This window comes from Callithrix jacchus, chromosome 17 (genome assembly GCF_049354715.1).
Source record: "Callithrix jacchus isolate 240 chromosome 17, calJac240_pri, whole genome shotgun sequence".
Lineage (NCBI taxonomy): Eukaryota > Metazoa > Chordata > Mammalia > Primates > Cebidae > Callithrix > Callithrix jacchus.
This window is the reverse complement of record NC_133518.1, coordinates 7,157,570-7,172,765: the sequence shown is the minus strand read 5'-3', so window position 1 is coordinate 7,172,765 and position 15,196 is coordinate 7,157,570. Positions and strand designations below refer to the sequence as shown.

Genomic DNA, 15,196 nt, shown 5'->3' with positions numbered 1-15,196 from the left:
CATCCACTGCTGGGGCATTATCCATCCCTGGGGCATCATCCACTGCTGTGGCATCATCCACGCCTGGAGCATCATCCACACCTGGGGCATCATCCACTGATGGAACATCATCAACTGTTGGGACATTATCTACTGCTGGGACATCCACACCTGAAGCATCATCCACACCTGGGGCATCATCCACTGCTGGAACATCATTGACTGCTGGGACATCATCCACTGCTGTGGCATCAGCCATGCCTGGAACATCATCCACTGCTGGGGCATCATCCACTGCTGGGACATCATCTACGCCTCAGGCATCATCCATTGCTGGGGCATCATCCACTCCCGGGGCATCATCGATTCCTGGGCCATCATCCACTGCTGGGACATCATCCACGTTTGGGGTATCATCCACTGCTGGGGCATTATCCATCCCTGTGGCATCATCTGCTGTGGCATCATCCACGACCAGAGCATCATCCACACCTGGGGCATCATCCACTGCTGGGACATCATCGACTGCTGGTACATCATCCACTGTTGTAGCATCATCCACACCTGGGGCATCATCCATAAATGGGCATCATTTATGCCTGGAGCATCTTCCATATCTGGGGCATCATCCACTGCTGGGACATCATCCACCGCTGGGACATCATCCACTGCTGGGACACCATCCATGCCTGGGGCATCATCCACTGCTGGGACATCATCCACACCTGGGACATCATCCACACCTGGGACATCATCCACACCTGGGGCATCATCCACTGCTGTGGCATCATCCATGCCTGGAACGTCATCCACTGCTGGGACGTCATCCACTGCTGGGACATCCACGCCTGGGGCATCATCCACACCTGGGGCATCATCCACTGCTGTGGCATCATCCACACCTGGGGCATCATCCACGCCTGGGGCATCATCCACTGCTGGGACATCATCCACTGCTGGGACATCATCCACGCCTGGGGCATCATCCACTGCTGGGACATCATTTACACCTGGGACATCATCCATGCCTGGGGCATCATCCACTGCTGTGGCATCATCCACACCTAGAGCATTATCCACGCCTAGGGCATCATCCACTGCTGGGACATTTACGCCTGGGGCATCATCCACTGCTGGGACATCATCCACTGCTGGGACATCATCCACGCCTGGGGTATCATTTACTGCTTGGGCATTATCCATCGCTGGGGCATCATCCACTGCTGTGGCATCATCCACGCCTGGAGCATCATCCACACCTGGGGCATCATCCACTGCTGGAACATCATCGACTGCTGGGACATCATCCACTGCTGGGACATCATCCACTGCTGTGGCATCATCCACGCCTGGGGCATCATCCATAGATGGGCATCATTTATGCCTGGAGCATCTTCCATACCTGGGGCATCATCCACTGCTGGGACATCCATGCCTGGGGCATCATCCACTGGTGGGACATCATCCACGCCTGGGGCATCATCCACTGCTGTGGCATCATCCATGCCTGGAATGTCATCCACTGCTGGGACATCATCCACTGCTGGGACATCCACGCCTGGGCATCATCCACACCTGGGGCATCATCCACTGGTGGGACATCATCCACTGCTGTGGCATCATTCACGCCTGTGACATCCACTGCTGGGACATCATCCATGCCTGGAACATCATCCACTGCTGGGACATCATCCACTGCTGGGACATTTATGCCTGGGACATCATCCACTGCTGGGACATCATCCACTGCTGGGACATCATTCATGCCTGGGGCATCATCCACTGCTGGGACAACATCCACTGCTGTGGCATCATCCACGCCTGGGGCATCATCCACGCCTGGGACATCATCCATAGATGGGCATCATCCACTGCTGGGACATTTATGCCTGGGGCATCATCCACTGCTGGGACATTTACATCTGGGGCATCATCCATTGCTGGGACATCATCCACCGCTGGGACATCATCCACTGCTGTGGCATCATCCATGCCTGGGGCATGATCCACCGCTGGGACATCATCCACTGCTGGGACACCATCCATGCCTGGAACATCATCCATTGCTGAGACATCATCCACTGCTGGGACATCCACACCTGGAGCATCATCCAGGTCTGGGGCATCATCCACTGCTGGGACATCATCCACTGCTGGGACATCATCCACTGCTGTGGCATCATCCACGCCTGGGGCATCATCCATAGATGGGCATCATTTATGCCTGGAGCATCTTCCACACCTGGGGCATCATCCACTGCTGCGGCATTCACACCTGGGCATCATCCATGCCTGGAACATCATCCACACCTGGGGCATCATCCACGCCTGGGGCATCATCCACTGCTGGGACATCATCCATGCCTGGAACATCATCCACTGCTGGGACATCATCCACTGCTGGGATATTTACACCTGGCACATCATCCACGGTTTGGCATCATCCACACCTGGGGCATCATCCATAGATGGGCATCATTTATGCCTGGAGCATCTTCCATACCTGGGGCATCATTCACTGCTGGGACATCCATGCCTGGGGCATTATCCACTGCTGGGACATCATCCACTGCTGTGGCATTATCCACGCCTGGGGCATTATCCACTGCTGGGACATCCACACCTGGGGCATCATCCACGCCTGGGGCATCATCCACTGCTGGGACATCATCCACTGCTGTGGCATCATCCACGCCTGGGGCATCATCCACACCTGGGACATCATCCATAGATGGGCATCATCCACACCTGGGACATCATCCACTGCTGGGACATCCACGCCTGTGGCATCATCCACACCTGGAGCATCATCCACTGCTGGGGAATCATTGACACCTGGGACATCATCCACTGCTGGTGCATCATCCACTGCTGGGATATCATCCACACCTAGGGCGTCATCCACTGCTGTGGCATCATCCACACCTGGAACATCATCCACACCTGAGGCATCATCCACAGGTGGGGATCATTTACACCTGGGGCATTATCCACGCCTGGGGCATCATCCACTGCTGGGGCTTCATTCATGCCTCTGGTAGCTCTGCAGGAAGGTTGCCCACTTCACCACTGCTTTCTCCAGGTTCCAGAGGCTTCCCTTTAAAGGAGCGACTCTCCCCTCTCTACTGGAATCTAATGGAAACTGTTTTAAATAAAGCCATCCCTTATTTAGCACTAGAATACTAAGCCATTCATGTTTTTAACAGAACTTTGAGATATTATTCAAATGTTTTTTTATGAACATATATGTGTGTATGTGTATATATACAACTATATACATATGTGTGTATGTATATACATGCACAGTTGTATATACATGCACATACACGTCTATACAGTTAAGTATATTATTTGTGTGTGTGTATATATATATATACACACATGCATATATGTATAGTTTTAGGACACAAAAATACTGATCTTGAGAAGAAAGCATTGGTCTACATAAATATTGAAACTATCTGGCATAGCAGAAGTCCCCTTTAAGAATATGACTTACAAAGCGCAGAGTGACAGAAAATGCTAACAGCGTGTACATGTGAAGAATGTGTCATGTTGGCCCCAGCTGTCAACGTTGCCAGTGTTGCTGCTGTCCTCGGTGCAGACAGCTGTGACATTGAACCTTCGGATGCTGAGGGTGGCTGAGTTGGCCCTACCTGGGCCACAGACCCTAAATTGGACAGAGGGGAGGGACTGTGGGTCAGAAGTAGCATAGTGAGGAGGGAGGGTGCATGGAGCAGAGCTGACTGTGGATCCCTGTCCCTAGGTGGGGTGCCCCCTCCTCTGTGCAGTGAGAGAGGAGGGTAAAGACAAGCCCTGGGGATGGTTCAGATGCCACTCCGCTTCCTGACACCCTTGCTGTGGAGCCTCAGCTTTCCGAAGCCACCTTACATCTCCCAAAACCTTCATGGGAGCAGAGCCACTGCATTTAAGAGCTGCGTCTTCCTGGGTCCCTCTGTTCTGAGTTCTCACAGCTAACCTGGTGGGCTGAAGGTGTGTCCTAGCAGTTAGTGTTGCCACCCAAATCTACCCAGTGGGCTCCCTGATGACCAAACTCCCATGGAAGCTCTGAGTCATTTTCCAGCTGAAAGAGGCCATCTCAGGAGTGTCCCTCAGTGTCCCATACTGCCCTCCAACCCCAAAGCCTTCCCGCCTCTGGCACACCAGGGAATCTCAGGTGGAGAGCCTTGGCTGTCCTGATCCTCCTTTCTGAAGCTGCTCACGATGTCAGAGAGGGGCTAGGGCAGCCGGGAATCCTGAAAAAAGGGGACGTGGGTTGAAGGGAGGTCACTTGTTCCTGCCAGCTGTGCCAGCAGAGCATGTGTGGCAGGCACTATCTGTCGGTTTTTCCTGGGACCCAGAAGTACAGAGTTTACTCACATTATTAACACTCTCACCATCAGCCACCTAAAGGCCTCTCTTTCATATATTTTATAACCATTTCAAATCATGTTTTCCTCCATCTCTGAATCACCAACTCAAGTGTAAATCATGTGGTTCCATTTCGACTTCCAAATCATCTCTACACATACTTAAAGATTCTATTTCTTCAGCAAGTAAGTTTTCCTTTTTAGACCTCATCTGGTTAATTTTTTATTTTTTCTGAGATTTAAACTCAGACTTAAACATTTAATTTCATCCATATGTGCATATGAACCATTTCCATCCCTTCCAACAGGTCAGCATTGCGTAAGCTACACTTTAGTTATAAACCCTTGTGCTGAGCAGCCAGGTTTGCTGCCAATAACACGTGACCAGTGAGGACTTTCTTCTGCTCATTTCCCTCCATCTCTGAACCACAGTGGACTAGTCGCATGGAGGGTGCACACTTAATGTTACTATGTGCTGAGGGACGTCCTGCCAGATGGCTGACCTTATAAATATCCCAGTTTTAAGAGCTTCTGAAGTTCCACAGCATGACTGGAAATTTGTTTTATTTTTATTTTTTAAATTGCAACGTTAGTTGTCTGCTCAACACTGACTGGCTTCATGCCTCACTCAGAAGTAACTGCACAATTCTAGGGCATCCACAGGAACCTATAGGTTTTGCCGGCCCCTGACCCTGGCTGTCTGATCTCCAAGCCCTCTCCCTGGCTTCCTGCTGAGGGGGCTCTGGAAGCTCCTGCCACTCCCATTTTGCTCCCCCCAAGCCCTTTTGCCTTGCTCTCTGCTGTTCCAGGCAGCTCCTCCCACACAGACGTGGTGGGTTCCACAGGGGTTTCTTTCACCTCAGGTGGATCAGAACGTGTTCATTTGACTTTTATTCATCCACATTTTGCCTTCTCTAAATTGCTTTGTTGTGATATTTGTCCATTTTTGGTGACATTTCCATTTTATCTGTCTTTTCTATTTTTTTTCTAAAATCTAGATTGTCCTTGCTAATATCTTTCCATTGTTCCGTATCCCTCTGCAATTTGGCCTATTGGATCCTTCTTCTAACAAAGCACCTTAAATAGCCATTCAGGAGCTCATAAGGTTATGTGCCTTATCAGAATCCTAGAAACCTCAGCGAGTTCAGCACATGAAAATGCACTCAATCCCAAGTCATTAGCAGAGTACACATTGAAACTAGTTTCTCACTCTTACACCCACCAGAATAGGCACGCTATCAGAGACAAAAATGCAAAGGGTGGTGAGGATGTGGAGGAACTTGAACTGTCATGTTACTCTGGGAGCATACTTAAGTTTCAACCACTTTGATAAATGGCTTTCTAGTGTGTACCACAGTCATCAGCACCTGTGACCCCACAGTCCCACTCCCGCCACCTATGTTCAAGAGACATGAGCCAAGGATGATGTTGTCCACCTGGGGAAATTTACAGCCTTGTTTCAAGCAACCATCATGAGAAACAGCAGAGTGAATGTAAAAAACACAGAGGTGTGAACTAATTGTGTCAACTTTCTACAATGTTATATACTGACTCAGCAGTACAAAATGACAGATGTTTCATCACGTGGAACATGGGTGAAATTCACATATTCACATATAATTTTCAATCAGAAACAAAAGAGTACATGCTGTAGGTTTGCATTTGTATGATGTTTAAAAATAAACTTAAAATACATTGATCATGATCAGAGTAGGTATCTCCTGGGGTTACTGCCTGGAAATTAGCTGAAGAGGGACTGCCAGGAGATTTTCATCTGGGTGCTGGTAACAGTGTTTGTAAGAAGGCAGCAGTCTGTGCATGTCATATATGTGCACTGTGCCACAGATAAAACAGCCATCACCTTGCAAAACGAATGCAAATCATCTTTCCATCGTGCGAACGTCCATCCTTATTGTCTCCCTGGGAGTCTATCTATATTTTAAGTAGAAGTCACTTCAATTTTGTATGTACAAGAACACGCTCACACTGCTCTCTTTTAACTGGGAAAATCATGATAGCAAATTCTGTAAAAGACTTGACAAGAAAGGTGAATTAAAAGTCAAATGCTTTCGAATGCTGTTGCTAAAATCCAACACAATATGTTAGCAATCTTGATTCCGAGGTTTGTTTTTAAAATTTTTTTTTGAGTTTGGGATACATGTGCAGAATGTGCAGGTTATACACACAGGTATACATGGGCCATGGAGGTTTGCTGCACCTATCAACCTGTCATCTAGATTTTAAGCCCAACATGCATTAAGTATTTGTCCTAATGCTCTCCCTCCCCTTGCCCCCTACCCCGACAAGCCCCAGTGTGTGGTGTTCCCCTCCTTTTGCCCATGTGTTCTTACTGTTCAACTCCCACTTATGAGTGAGAACATGCGGTGTTTGGTTTTCTGTTCCTGTGTTAGTTTGCTGAGGATGATGGCTTCCAGCTGTATCTATGTCCCTGCAAAGGACAAGAACTCACTCTTTTTTATGGATGCACAGTATTCCATGGTGTATGTGTGCCACATTTTGGTTTTGTAAAGGAAAGACAGGGGTTTTGATATGGATATAAATGTGATGGGATGAGAACAGGATCCCTACTGTTTAGGGTCCTTCTGGGGAGAGAAGCAAGAAGAGACAGAGCCGTCGGGTTAGAGGAATGGACATTTGGTTAGAAATAGGATGTGGGTGGTCCTCAGGGACAGTCCTGGGGTGGGGTCTCCAGGCTGTAGCTGTGGAGGGTTCCCTCTAAGAGGAGAAGGGACTCTGTGCATTGTCCCTGCAGGGCTCAGGATGAAATAGGAGCCTGAAAATGCTGACCTTTGGTTTGGAAGAAATTGACAGGAAGAAAGGTCCACTCTGTGCTGGTGCAGTCACTGCCTATCCCCAGCCAGGCCTTAGTCCAGCTGCACAGACAGTGGCTCGGATCAATAGTAAGTCAGGTGGGAAGCTTTATAAACTGAGTTCATCAAGCCACTGACACTCCAGCCTAGGCGCCTCTTATCAGATAAGCTCATTAGCTGCTCACCCAGGGTTGGCCAAGTGGAGGGAAGTGAAGCGGTCATGTGACAGTGTAGAGTGTTGCTTTCTAAAACAGTTGGGTGTTACAAAGCCTAATACAGTTAGGGGTCAGTTGGCTGCAGGGGTCCCTTGTAGCCAACTGATCGTTGAAAATGTGAAGCCCGTGGCAGCTGTGATGCTGGTATGAAAGTATTGCCCTGTTTTGAATCACCCTTGTCTTTCCAAAAGGCTTCATTTGAGATAAACCGCATCCTGTTTGGAGTCTGGGATGGAAAGGGAGAGACAGAGGCCGGGTCTTGTGTCCAAGCTGTTATCTGGGCTCAGGCATCTATTCCAGGACATCAGCCCTCCCACAGAAACCTTGGGTCAGGACATCGTGAGAGTCAGGGGAGTTCATGTTTTCGGGGGGTCTTAGAGCATGATCTGGAGGTCTGGAGTGTGCAGACATCTCTGGCCCCGAGGCCTCAGGTATGCTTCTGCCCCAGGTGCATCACACAGCAGTGTGGTGACTGGAAAGACACATGTCTTTAAGAGAATTTCTTCCAACTATGAAGTGCAGGCCAGAGCTCCTGTTGTGCCCACCTTCAGGGCTGACGTGGGCATCACAGGAGATGATCACATGTACTGTTTGTGCACTGTAAAGCCTCCCACACAGGCAAATGAAGTAAAGCCAATCTCCACCCTCCCCTGCCCTGGAGCATCCATGTCCCCTCTCTGGTCACCCACTGTCAAGTGTGTAGCTTCTTCTCCCAGGCATTTAATGATGGAGGAATCATGGAGCATTGAAGAATCAGCCACGTTTTCTAAAGCTTTAACTCTTCAGTGATCTTCGGCCTCATCATGCTAACCAGTCAGCCCTATTAAAGTGTTTAGATGGCAGTGCAGAGAACTGGAGGCTGAGGGCTTGCAGGATGTTCCCCGGTTCTCATGGCTCTAAGTGAAATTGAGCCCAGGCCCTCAGGCCCCAGCCCCCATGCTCAGTCACTCTGCTGAGATGCCTTTCTGGACCGTCTCATCATAAAGGCATTTTCCACAAAACCTTTCCCTTAGGTGTTTCAAGTGCACGTGAGGACCCAAGATCTTCCCAAAGCCCAGCGTTGGCTCAGAGGCTGTGTTGGGGAGTCAGTGCAGTGGGATCCACCGTTTGAGCTCTGCATCAATTATGTCCGTTTCCTCTGGTCTTCTGCCAACAAATTGTCATTGGCTCTTACTGTGAGTGCATTTCCCAGGTCCTTAGCTGATGAATTTGAGGAGAAAAGCAATTTCCTCCTTCAATAATCTATACAGCCTAGACCAACAGCAAGTCAAGAAAGGGCCCCCGACCATGCACAGGTGCACCTGCAGACAGTGAGCTGGTGGCACTATGAATACCCAGCCCTTACGTTGATTCAAGAATAATGATTGTATTTGTTCCAAAGTTGCATATTTAAAATAAATCAATAAAAATGCTAAACCATATTGTTATTCATGTGAGAAAATTTTAATTTAGTATTCAATCAGTAATGTTTCAACCACATAAAGATACATTCACAGCTCAGCTTTGGTTCACATTTAGTAGTGAAACACATCTGAAGCTCCTGTTTAGACATTAACTGATTGTTAAATATTTACTGCAATAGATCTGCCCCTAGAATAGTGTTGCCAAATGACTCTTTAATTAATAGACACTATTATTTGGATAAGTTTTGCATTAGCAAAAAAATAGAGCAGATACTGAAATTAGCACCAGCCCCTTTTCTCCATTTCCCCTGTAACTGACATGTCAGTATGGTGCATTTGTTATGGTTAAAAAACAAATATTTACACATTATTAACTAAATGTCTTAGCATTATGGATTACTCTTTCTATTGTGAATTTTCAAGGTTTTTTTTTTATTTGCAATGTCTTGCTCCATCTTCCATGCACTCATCGTTCTGTTGCTGACAATCCCCTGTGCTTCAACTGTTAGTCCTTCTGTCTTTTTCTTGGAAACAGCTAATTTTTTGTTTTAGATCAATCTCACTCTGTTACCAGGACTGGAGTGCGGTGGCATGCTCTCGGCTCACTGTAACCTCCACCTCCCAGGTTTAAGTGATTGTTGAGATGCTGATCCTCAGCATCTCTAGTGGCTGGGATTACAGGTGCCTATGACCACACCTGGCTAAGTTTTGCATTTTTAGTAGAGACGGTTTCTCCCTGGCCAACATTTTTCATAGAGACAGGGCTTTCCCATGTTAGCCAGGCTGGTCTCTAACTCCTGACCTTGAGTGATGTGCCCACCTCAGCCTCCCAAAGTGCTGGGATTACAGGCATGAGCCACCACACCCAGCTGGAAACAGCTGGTTTTTTAAAATTGTGTCTAGAATTTGCCTTTTTACAAAATGACACCTAGTTTGAATCACAGATTATGTATCTTCAACAGACGATCCCAGCCTCCAGAATGGTGAGAAAGAAAAAACTGTGTTTATACCACCCAGCTCATGGTATTTGGGTTACCTTTTCTTTTCTGGGGACAGGGTCTTCTGTGTTGCCTAGGCTGGAGCACAGTAGCGCGATCTGAGTTTATTGCAGCCTTGACCTTCTGGGCTCAAGTGATCCTCCCATCTCAGCTGGGACCGCAGGCACACACCACCATGCGAGGCTAATTTTCTTTGTATTTTTGTAGAGATGGGGGTCTCACTATGTTTCCTAGGCAGGCTTTGATCTAGCCTCAAGCAATGTTGGGATTCACTCAGGGTGGCTGGAAAAATATTAAGGGAAATATCAGGGAAAGTTATAAGATATACTTTCAAATGTTTTGGAAGAAAAAAAGGTTTTTACAACTTGTAATAATGGAACAGACTGAAGGCAGCTGCTTCTTACCTTAGAGTATTAGGTCATGGGTAAAAATTAGGGATAATAGAAGCTTCCCCAGTTCAGTCTGTTTACCTCACATTCCTTTGTCTCTACTCAACTCCCTTGTTTACCCATGTGGTCTTAAAACTAACCTTTTAGCCAATGGCTTTATTGGGGGAGGTCAAAGGGAGATTACCCCTTAATGGTGTTTTCTCTGGGCCCTGGAACCAAATCTTTAGCCGTGTTAATTATTCACAAGCATGTTGAATTAGAGCTTCTGTCATTAAATCTAAACTGAATAAATGTGAGGAGGGACAGCTATTGAAGTGTTGGATATCTGCAATGGCCCTCTGAGAGCAGCTGACTTATTCACTGTACTTCGTGTGTGGAGGGTACTTACCCATCTGTCACAGAATCAGGGTTTGCAGGACAGGCCCCCGCAGGTGGTGATCAACCTCTCAAAGCAACCCACCTGCCTCAGCCTCCCAAGATGCTGGGGTAAGAGGCAGGAGCCTCAGCACCCAGCCAGCCTTGTTTTAACAGCCTGAACTGACCCTAGCTGACTCTTCCGGAAGACACTGGTTGGAGAGGGCAGTCAGGAGGGGCAGCATCAGGCTTTAAGCTGTGTGAAAGAGAAAGTTTTGCTCAGCAGCAAATTCTCTCCAGATTAAGAGTTTTGTGATTGGCGGCCACGGTGAACTAGAGAGACACATCCTCCAGGGAAAGCCTGCAACATCCCCAAGGTGTCTGTGCTGGCTTCTGGGGCCTTTGACCACTGCTTTCCATCTGGGATTCTGTGTTCACAGCGGAAGAAAAAGACCTGAGAAACACCATGCAGTGTGACTTGGTCCTCATGGCCCCTTCTCTCCTTTAATTGTAGGTGGCCTCAGGAAAACAGCCTGTATTCTGGAATCACTGACTCACTGATAAAAAAAAAATCCAGATGAAAAGCAAGGCAGGATTTTTCTGCTGTCTTCAATCTGATTCCAGCTTACCACTGGGCACAAGACAGGGGTGGTGTAAGGAGTGATTTTTGGAGGCAAAGGACCCTGGCCTCCTTGTACATTCCCTGGGGCAACCATATCTTTCTAGGTTTGTGTGCATAAGACTCCAGAGGGGTCTTCGTGGGTGTCATGCGGTGTGACTGAATGTGTGGGTGTGGGTGGGAGTGTGTCTCCTCAGGAGAGGTGTCCCACCTACACAGCACAGGTGCTACATCAACGTTCTCTAGGGGATCCCCACAGCCACTGTGTGCTTCCCACAAGTTGACATGTTCATGGCTCACCACAGCCTTGTCCAGGGGCTCACTTTCCAGTCTCATGACCTGGAAAATGAGGCATAGAGAATGATCCACACTCCTGAGCTTCTCTGTGAAAGAGATGCAGGGTGAGTGAGGGTTGGGGCCCCATGTGGAAGCTCAGGACCACTGGGTGGCATTCCTCACTCAGTAGCGGACTCATGGGTCACAGGGCAGGGGAGACCCAGCCCCATGCATATGCCTGGAAGTACCTGGGTGTGTGGAGTTCCAAGATACCACCCATGGTTAAAAGGCAGCCCCTGTGCTGACATAGCCCAGGACATCTTTGCAGATATCATAGATTTTCCCTCAGCTATTAGCCTAAAAAGTTCAAGTCATGGAAACAGAGTAGAAGGGTGGTGTCAGAGAGTGAAGAAAATGGAGAGCTGATGAAAGGACACAAACTTTCAGTTATGTGATGAGTACACTCTAGAGACCTGGCACAGCATGGCAACCATAGTTCACAGTGATGAACTGCACACTTGGAATCTGGTGAGAAAGCAAACCTGGAATATTCTCAACACACACGCAAATGGCAACAATGTGAAGGGATGGGAATGTTTATGAGCCTGATGCTGGTCATCATTTCACATTGTTTGCATATATTAAAACTACACATTTCATGCCTTATACATATGTATTTTAAAATTGTTCAAATATGTCTCAGTAACGCCAGGAAAATATCCTCAGAAATACTCAGATTCTGTGAGCTACACATCCTAGAATTGATTAATTAGAACCAGCAGGACCCCTGCTGATCAATGAGCCCCATTAGCCTGGCTGAGGCACTCCAGGACAGCAGAGTTAGAGCACCAGCTCCAGGCCCACACCTCCCTCTGTAAGGAGCCACCCTTCCAGCCTATGTGAGCAGGTCTAGGGAGATGTCAAAAAGATACTGGCAATTTAGAGGCAGTTAAACATGGCAGGAGAGGTCAAGAGACTTTCTTTTGCATTACAGTGTAGAATTGGGCACATGGAGAGACTGAGCATTTCCTGTTGAATTAGGTGGCCTCTAGATCCACAGCTGAGGACCCTGAGCCTCATCCCAGTCCTGCTTTTCTTTTCCAAGCCTCTTCCACTGAGGAGGATGACCCAGCAGCAGCTGAGCCTATGGGGTAAGCCCACCCTGCCCACACAGGGCTGTGTCCATCTCAAGCCAGTGCCCCAAGTCATCCACAAGCAACACCGTCAATGCACTGCCAGCCAGCCACTCTGTCCTTCTAATGTCCCTGAGAGGCTGCTGGAGGAAGAGTCACACCTCACAGCAAAGAAGGATCGCCTACCTTTGTCCAAAATAGACACAACCCTTTGTTGACTTATTTCATTTCAAATTTATTCATAAATGAAAATCTGGCAATATACATAACATGTGATACATACTGTTTCCTGGCAGGACAGGGTCAGTCATGAATGGCAGCCTCAGCTTATTAACAAATCGGGAGAGGGCCTTCCCTCAGCACCTGTACTTCCTTCTTCTGGGAAGAATTTCCAATTGCCAGCCAAAATAGACTTAGGAGACCCATACTCCAAGAAAACCTCCTGCATGTCCTACGGGTGTCCTCACACTCACTGCGGGGCTTTGACTGGGCTACAGTTTCCCATCTGTTTTTCTAAAGCAACCTGTTCTGTAATTATGATACAGAAGTGCTGGGAAGGGATGAGTGTCTTTCCTTTAAATGAAACAAAATGGGGGAAGGGAAGGGCTGGGTAGAGGAAGGTGAGGTCCCTTGTAGGGCTCCACCCCCATGGACCTAGGTGAGGACAAGCACCCCTGCCTTCATGCCCAAATGTTGCATTTCCCAAGACCATTCTGGCCCACCATGTTGACAGAAGCATATTGGTGGAGCAACACAAAGGTGGCTGGACATTGAGAGGAACTGTCAGGCACCAGCACGAGAAAAGACCACTGGCAGAAGCAGAATGATGTGGAGTTTGGCCAGAGTGGTCAAAGAAGAGTCCAACCACTGGAGAAAAGTTGGGCCACCAATGTCCGACCTCTAGGGGAAATTCATCTCCTTCCTGGCTCCCTGATCTGCTGAGAGCTACTCCCACTCAATAGAGCCTTGCACTCATTCTCCAAGCCCACATGTGATTCAATTCTTCCCCTGCACTAAGGCAAGAAACCCTGGGATTGAGAAAGCCCTCTGTCCTTGTGACAAGGTATAGGGTCTAATTGAGTGGGTTAACATGGGCCACCTGTAGACAGCAAACTCAAAGAGCACCCCATAACACACTCTCAGTGGTGCCTCAGATGTAAACATTCACCCCTATACACTGCCGTGGTGTCAGAGCCCCACAACCTGCCCAACTGAAGAAGTGAGCTACACCCCCATTGCATGCCCTGTGAGGGAACCTTTCCTGTTTCAATTACAGATCATCCCAAGAGTGAGTAAAAGTGGTGCATGTTCTGGAATCACTCCGTTGCTGAGAAATAGTGGAGGTGATGTGGAAAGTGGAACTTTCCTTTTGGCTTTGGTTGGAGAGGTTCCTTCATCCTGGGTTCCTATTAGGGGTGAGGATCAGGGAAGTGTTGATGGATGCTGATTTTCCAGATAAAGAGTAATGGATGCGTTTCAGGGAGCAGCTGTACTCCCCTTCAGATGGTGGGAGGCTGGTGTACGGAGCTGGCACTCTGAGTGTCAATGCGCCCGCTCCTCTCTGAGTGTGGCTGTCTAGGAGTTCTTGCATTCATATCCCCTCTAGCAGCACAGCCACTATCGTCAGTTTCCAAATGAAAAACTCGCATCTCCATGATTGCATATATATATATTTAAAATTTATCACGTTTTACACTTCATATGTGTGTAGTTCATCACACTCCAGGCTGTGGTCAGGACCAGGGGAGATTAAGGTGGGCTCCTGGGGACAGTGGGGTGTTCTCTCCCCTCTGCTGCAGCTTCCCTGATTTTCCAGCACAGGTTTGCAGGGCCATGCTCTTCACTCTGCTTACAGTTTTCCACAGCTCTGAACCCCTCTAGGACTTGGATACAACCCACTGTTTAGCACCCCCAGGGCCTCAAAGTGGCCAATACTTGTACCTGTGCACAGGAAGTACCTATTAGAGGAAAGATAGCACTTGTCCATTGATTGCTACTCTGCAAGAAAAAACCAGGGGAGGCGGAGTGACGTCTCCCACATCTCCGGATCCCCAGTGCTATGCTCTCCAGGGTGTCAGCCATTAGCCAGGGGTATCTATTTTAATTCTTTTTTAAAAAATGTAATATTTAGTCCCTCATCACACTAAACACGTTTCCAGCACACAGTAGCCCTGCACACAATGCAGAGAGAACATTCCCATCTGCACAGCATAGTCTTGCGCACAGGGTCTGTTGGATCACGGACCTGAAACCTGCCTGTAACAAATGGAGCCCCGCATCGATCAGACTGGTGCTGAGAGCTGTAATGATCTAGAGGATAGGGGAGTGGCAGGTTGCAAGTAGGTCCTCTCTTGATGGGAAAGTTTGTAAATGTGACCATTGACCTGATGAAATCCTCTAATGCCAGAGAACCCAGATGAGTTCTGAGAAGGCTGAGGACAGAGTAGGGAGTTCCTGTGGGAGCTGGTGTGGCCTCCCCTGCAGCAGGCAGAATGGGTCATCTCCTCTGGGTAACACCTTTCTTGCTGCTGTTTGTGTGTCCAGAGCTTAATTGGCCACATTCCAGCCATGGCAATGAAGGCACTCCACGTGGATGCACACACTGGAGAGAGGGAGCCACAGAAGAGGC

General features: G+C 48.3%; 1 protein-coding gene across 6 annotated transcripts in view; it reads left to right on the top strand.

Moving 5' to 3' along the window:
* The window catches only part of LOC103790467 (uncharacterized), a 32,244-nt gene extending 23,433 nt beyond the window's left edge, over nucleotides 1-8,811 (top strand). For 3 of the 6 annotated variants that reach the window (XM_078353780.1, XM_078353773.1, XM_078353777.1), the window contains one exon: nucleotides 8,409-8,811. The gene's annotated coding sequence lies outside the window, so the exon portion shown is untranslated. Of the gene's footprint in view, nucleotides 1-5,694; nucleotides 5,818-8,408 lie in introns of those variants that run through there. The other 3 variants (XM_078353776.1, XM_078353779.1, XM_078353774.1) reach the window with 2 other exon arrangements.
* The last annotated feature ends 6,385 nt before the right edge of the window (nucleotides 8,812-15,196 follow it).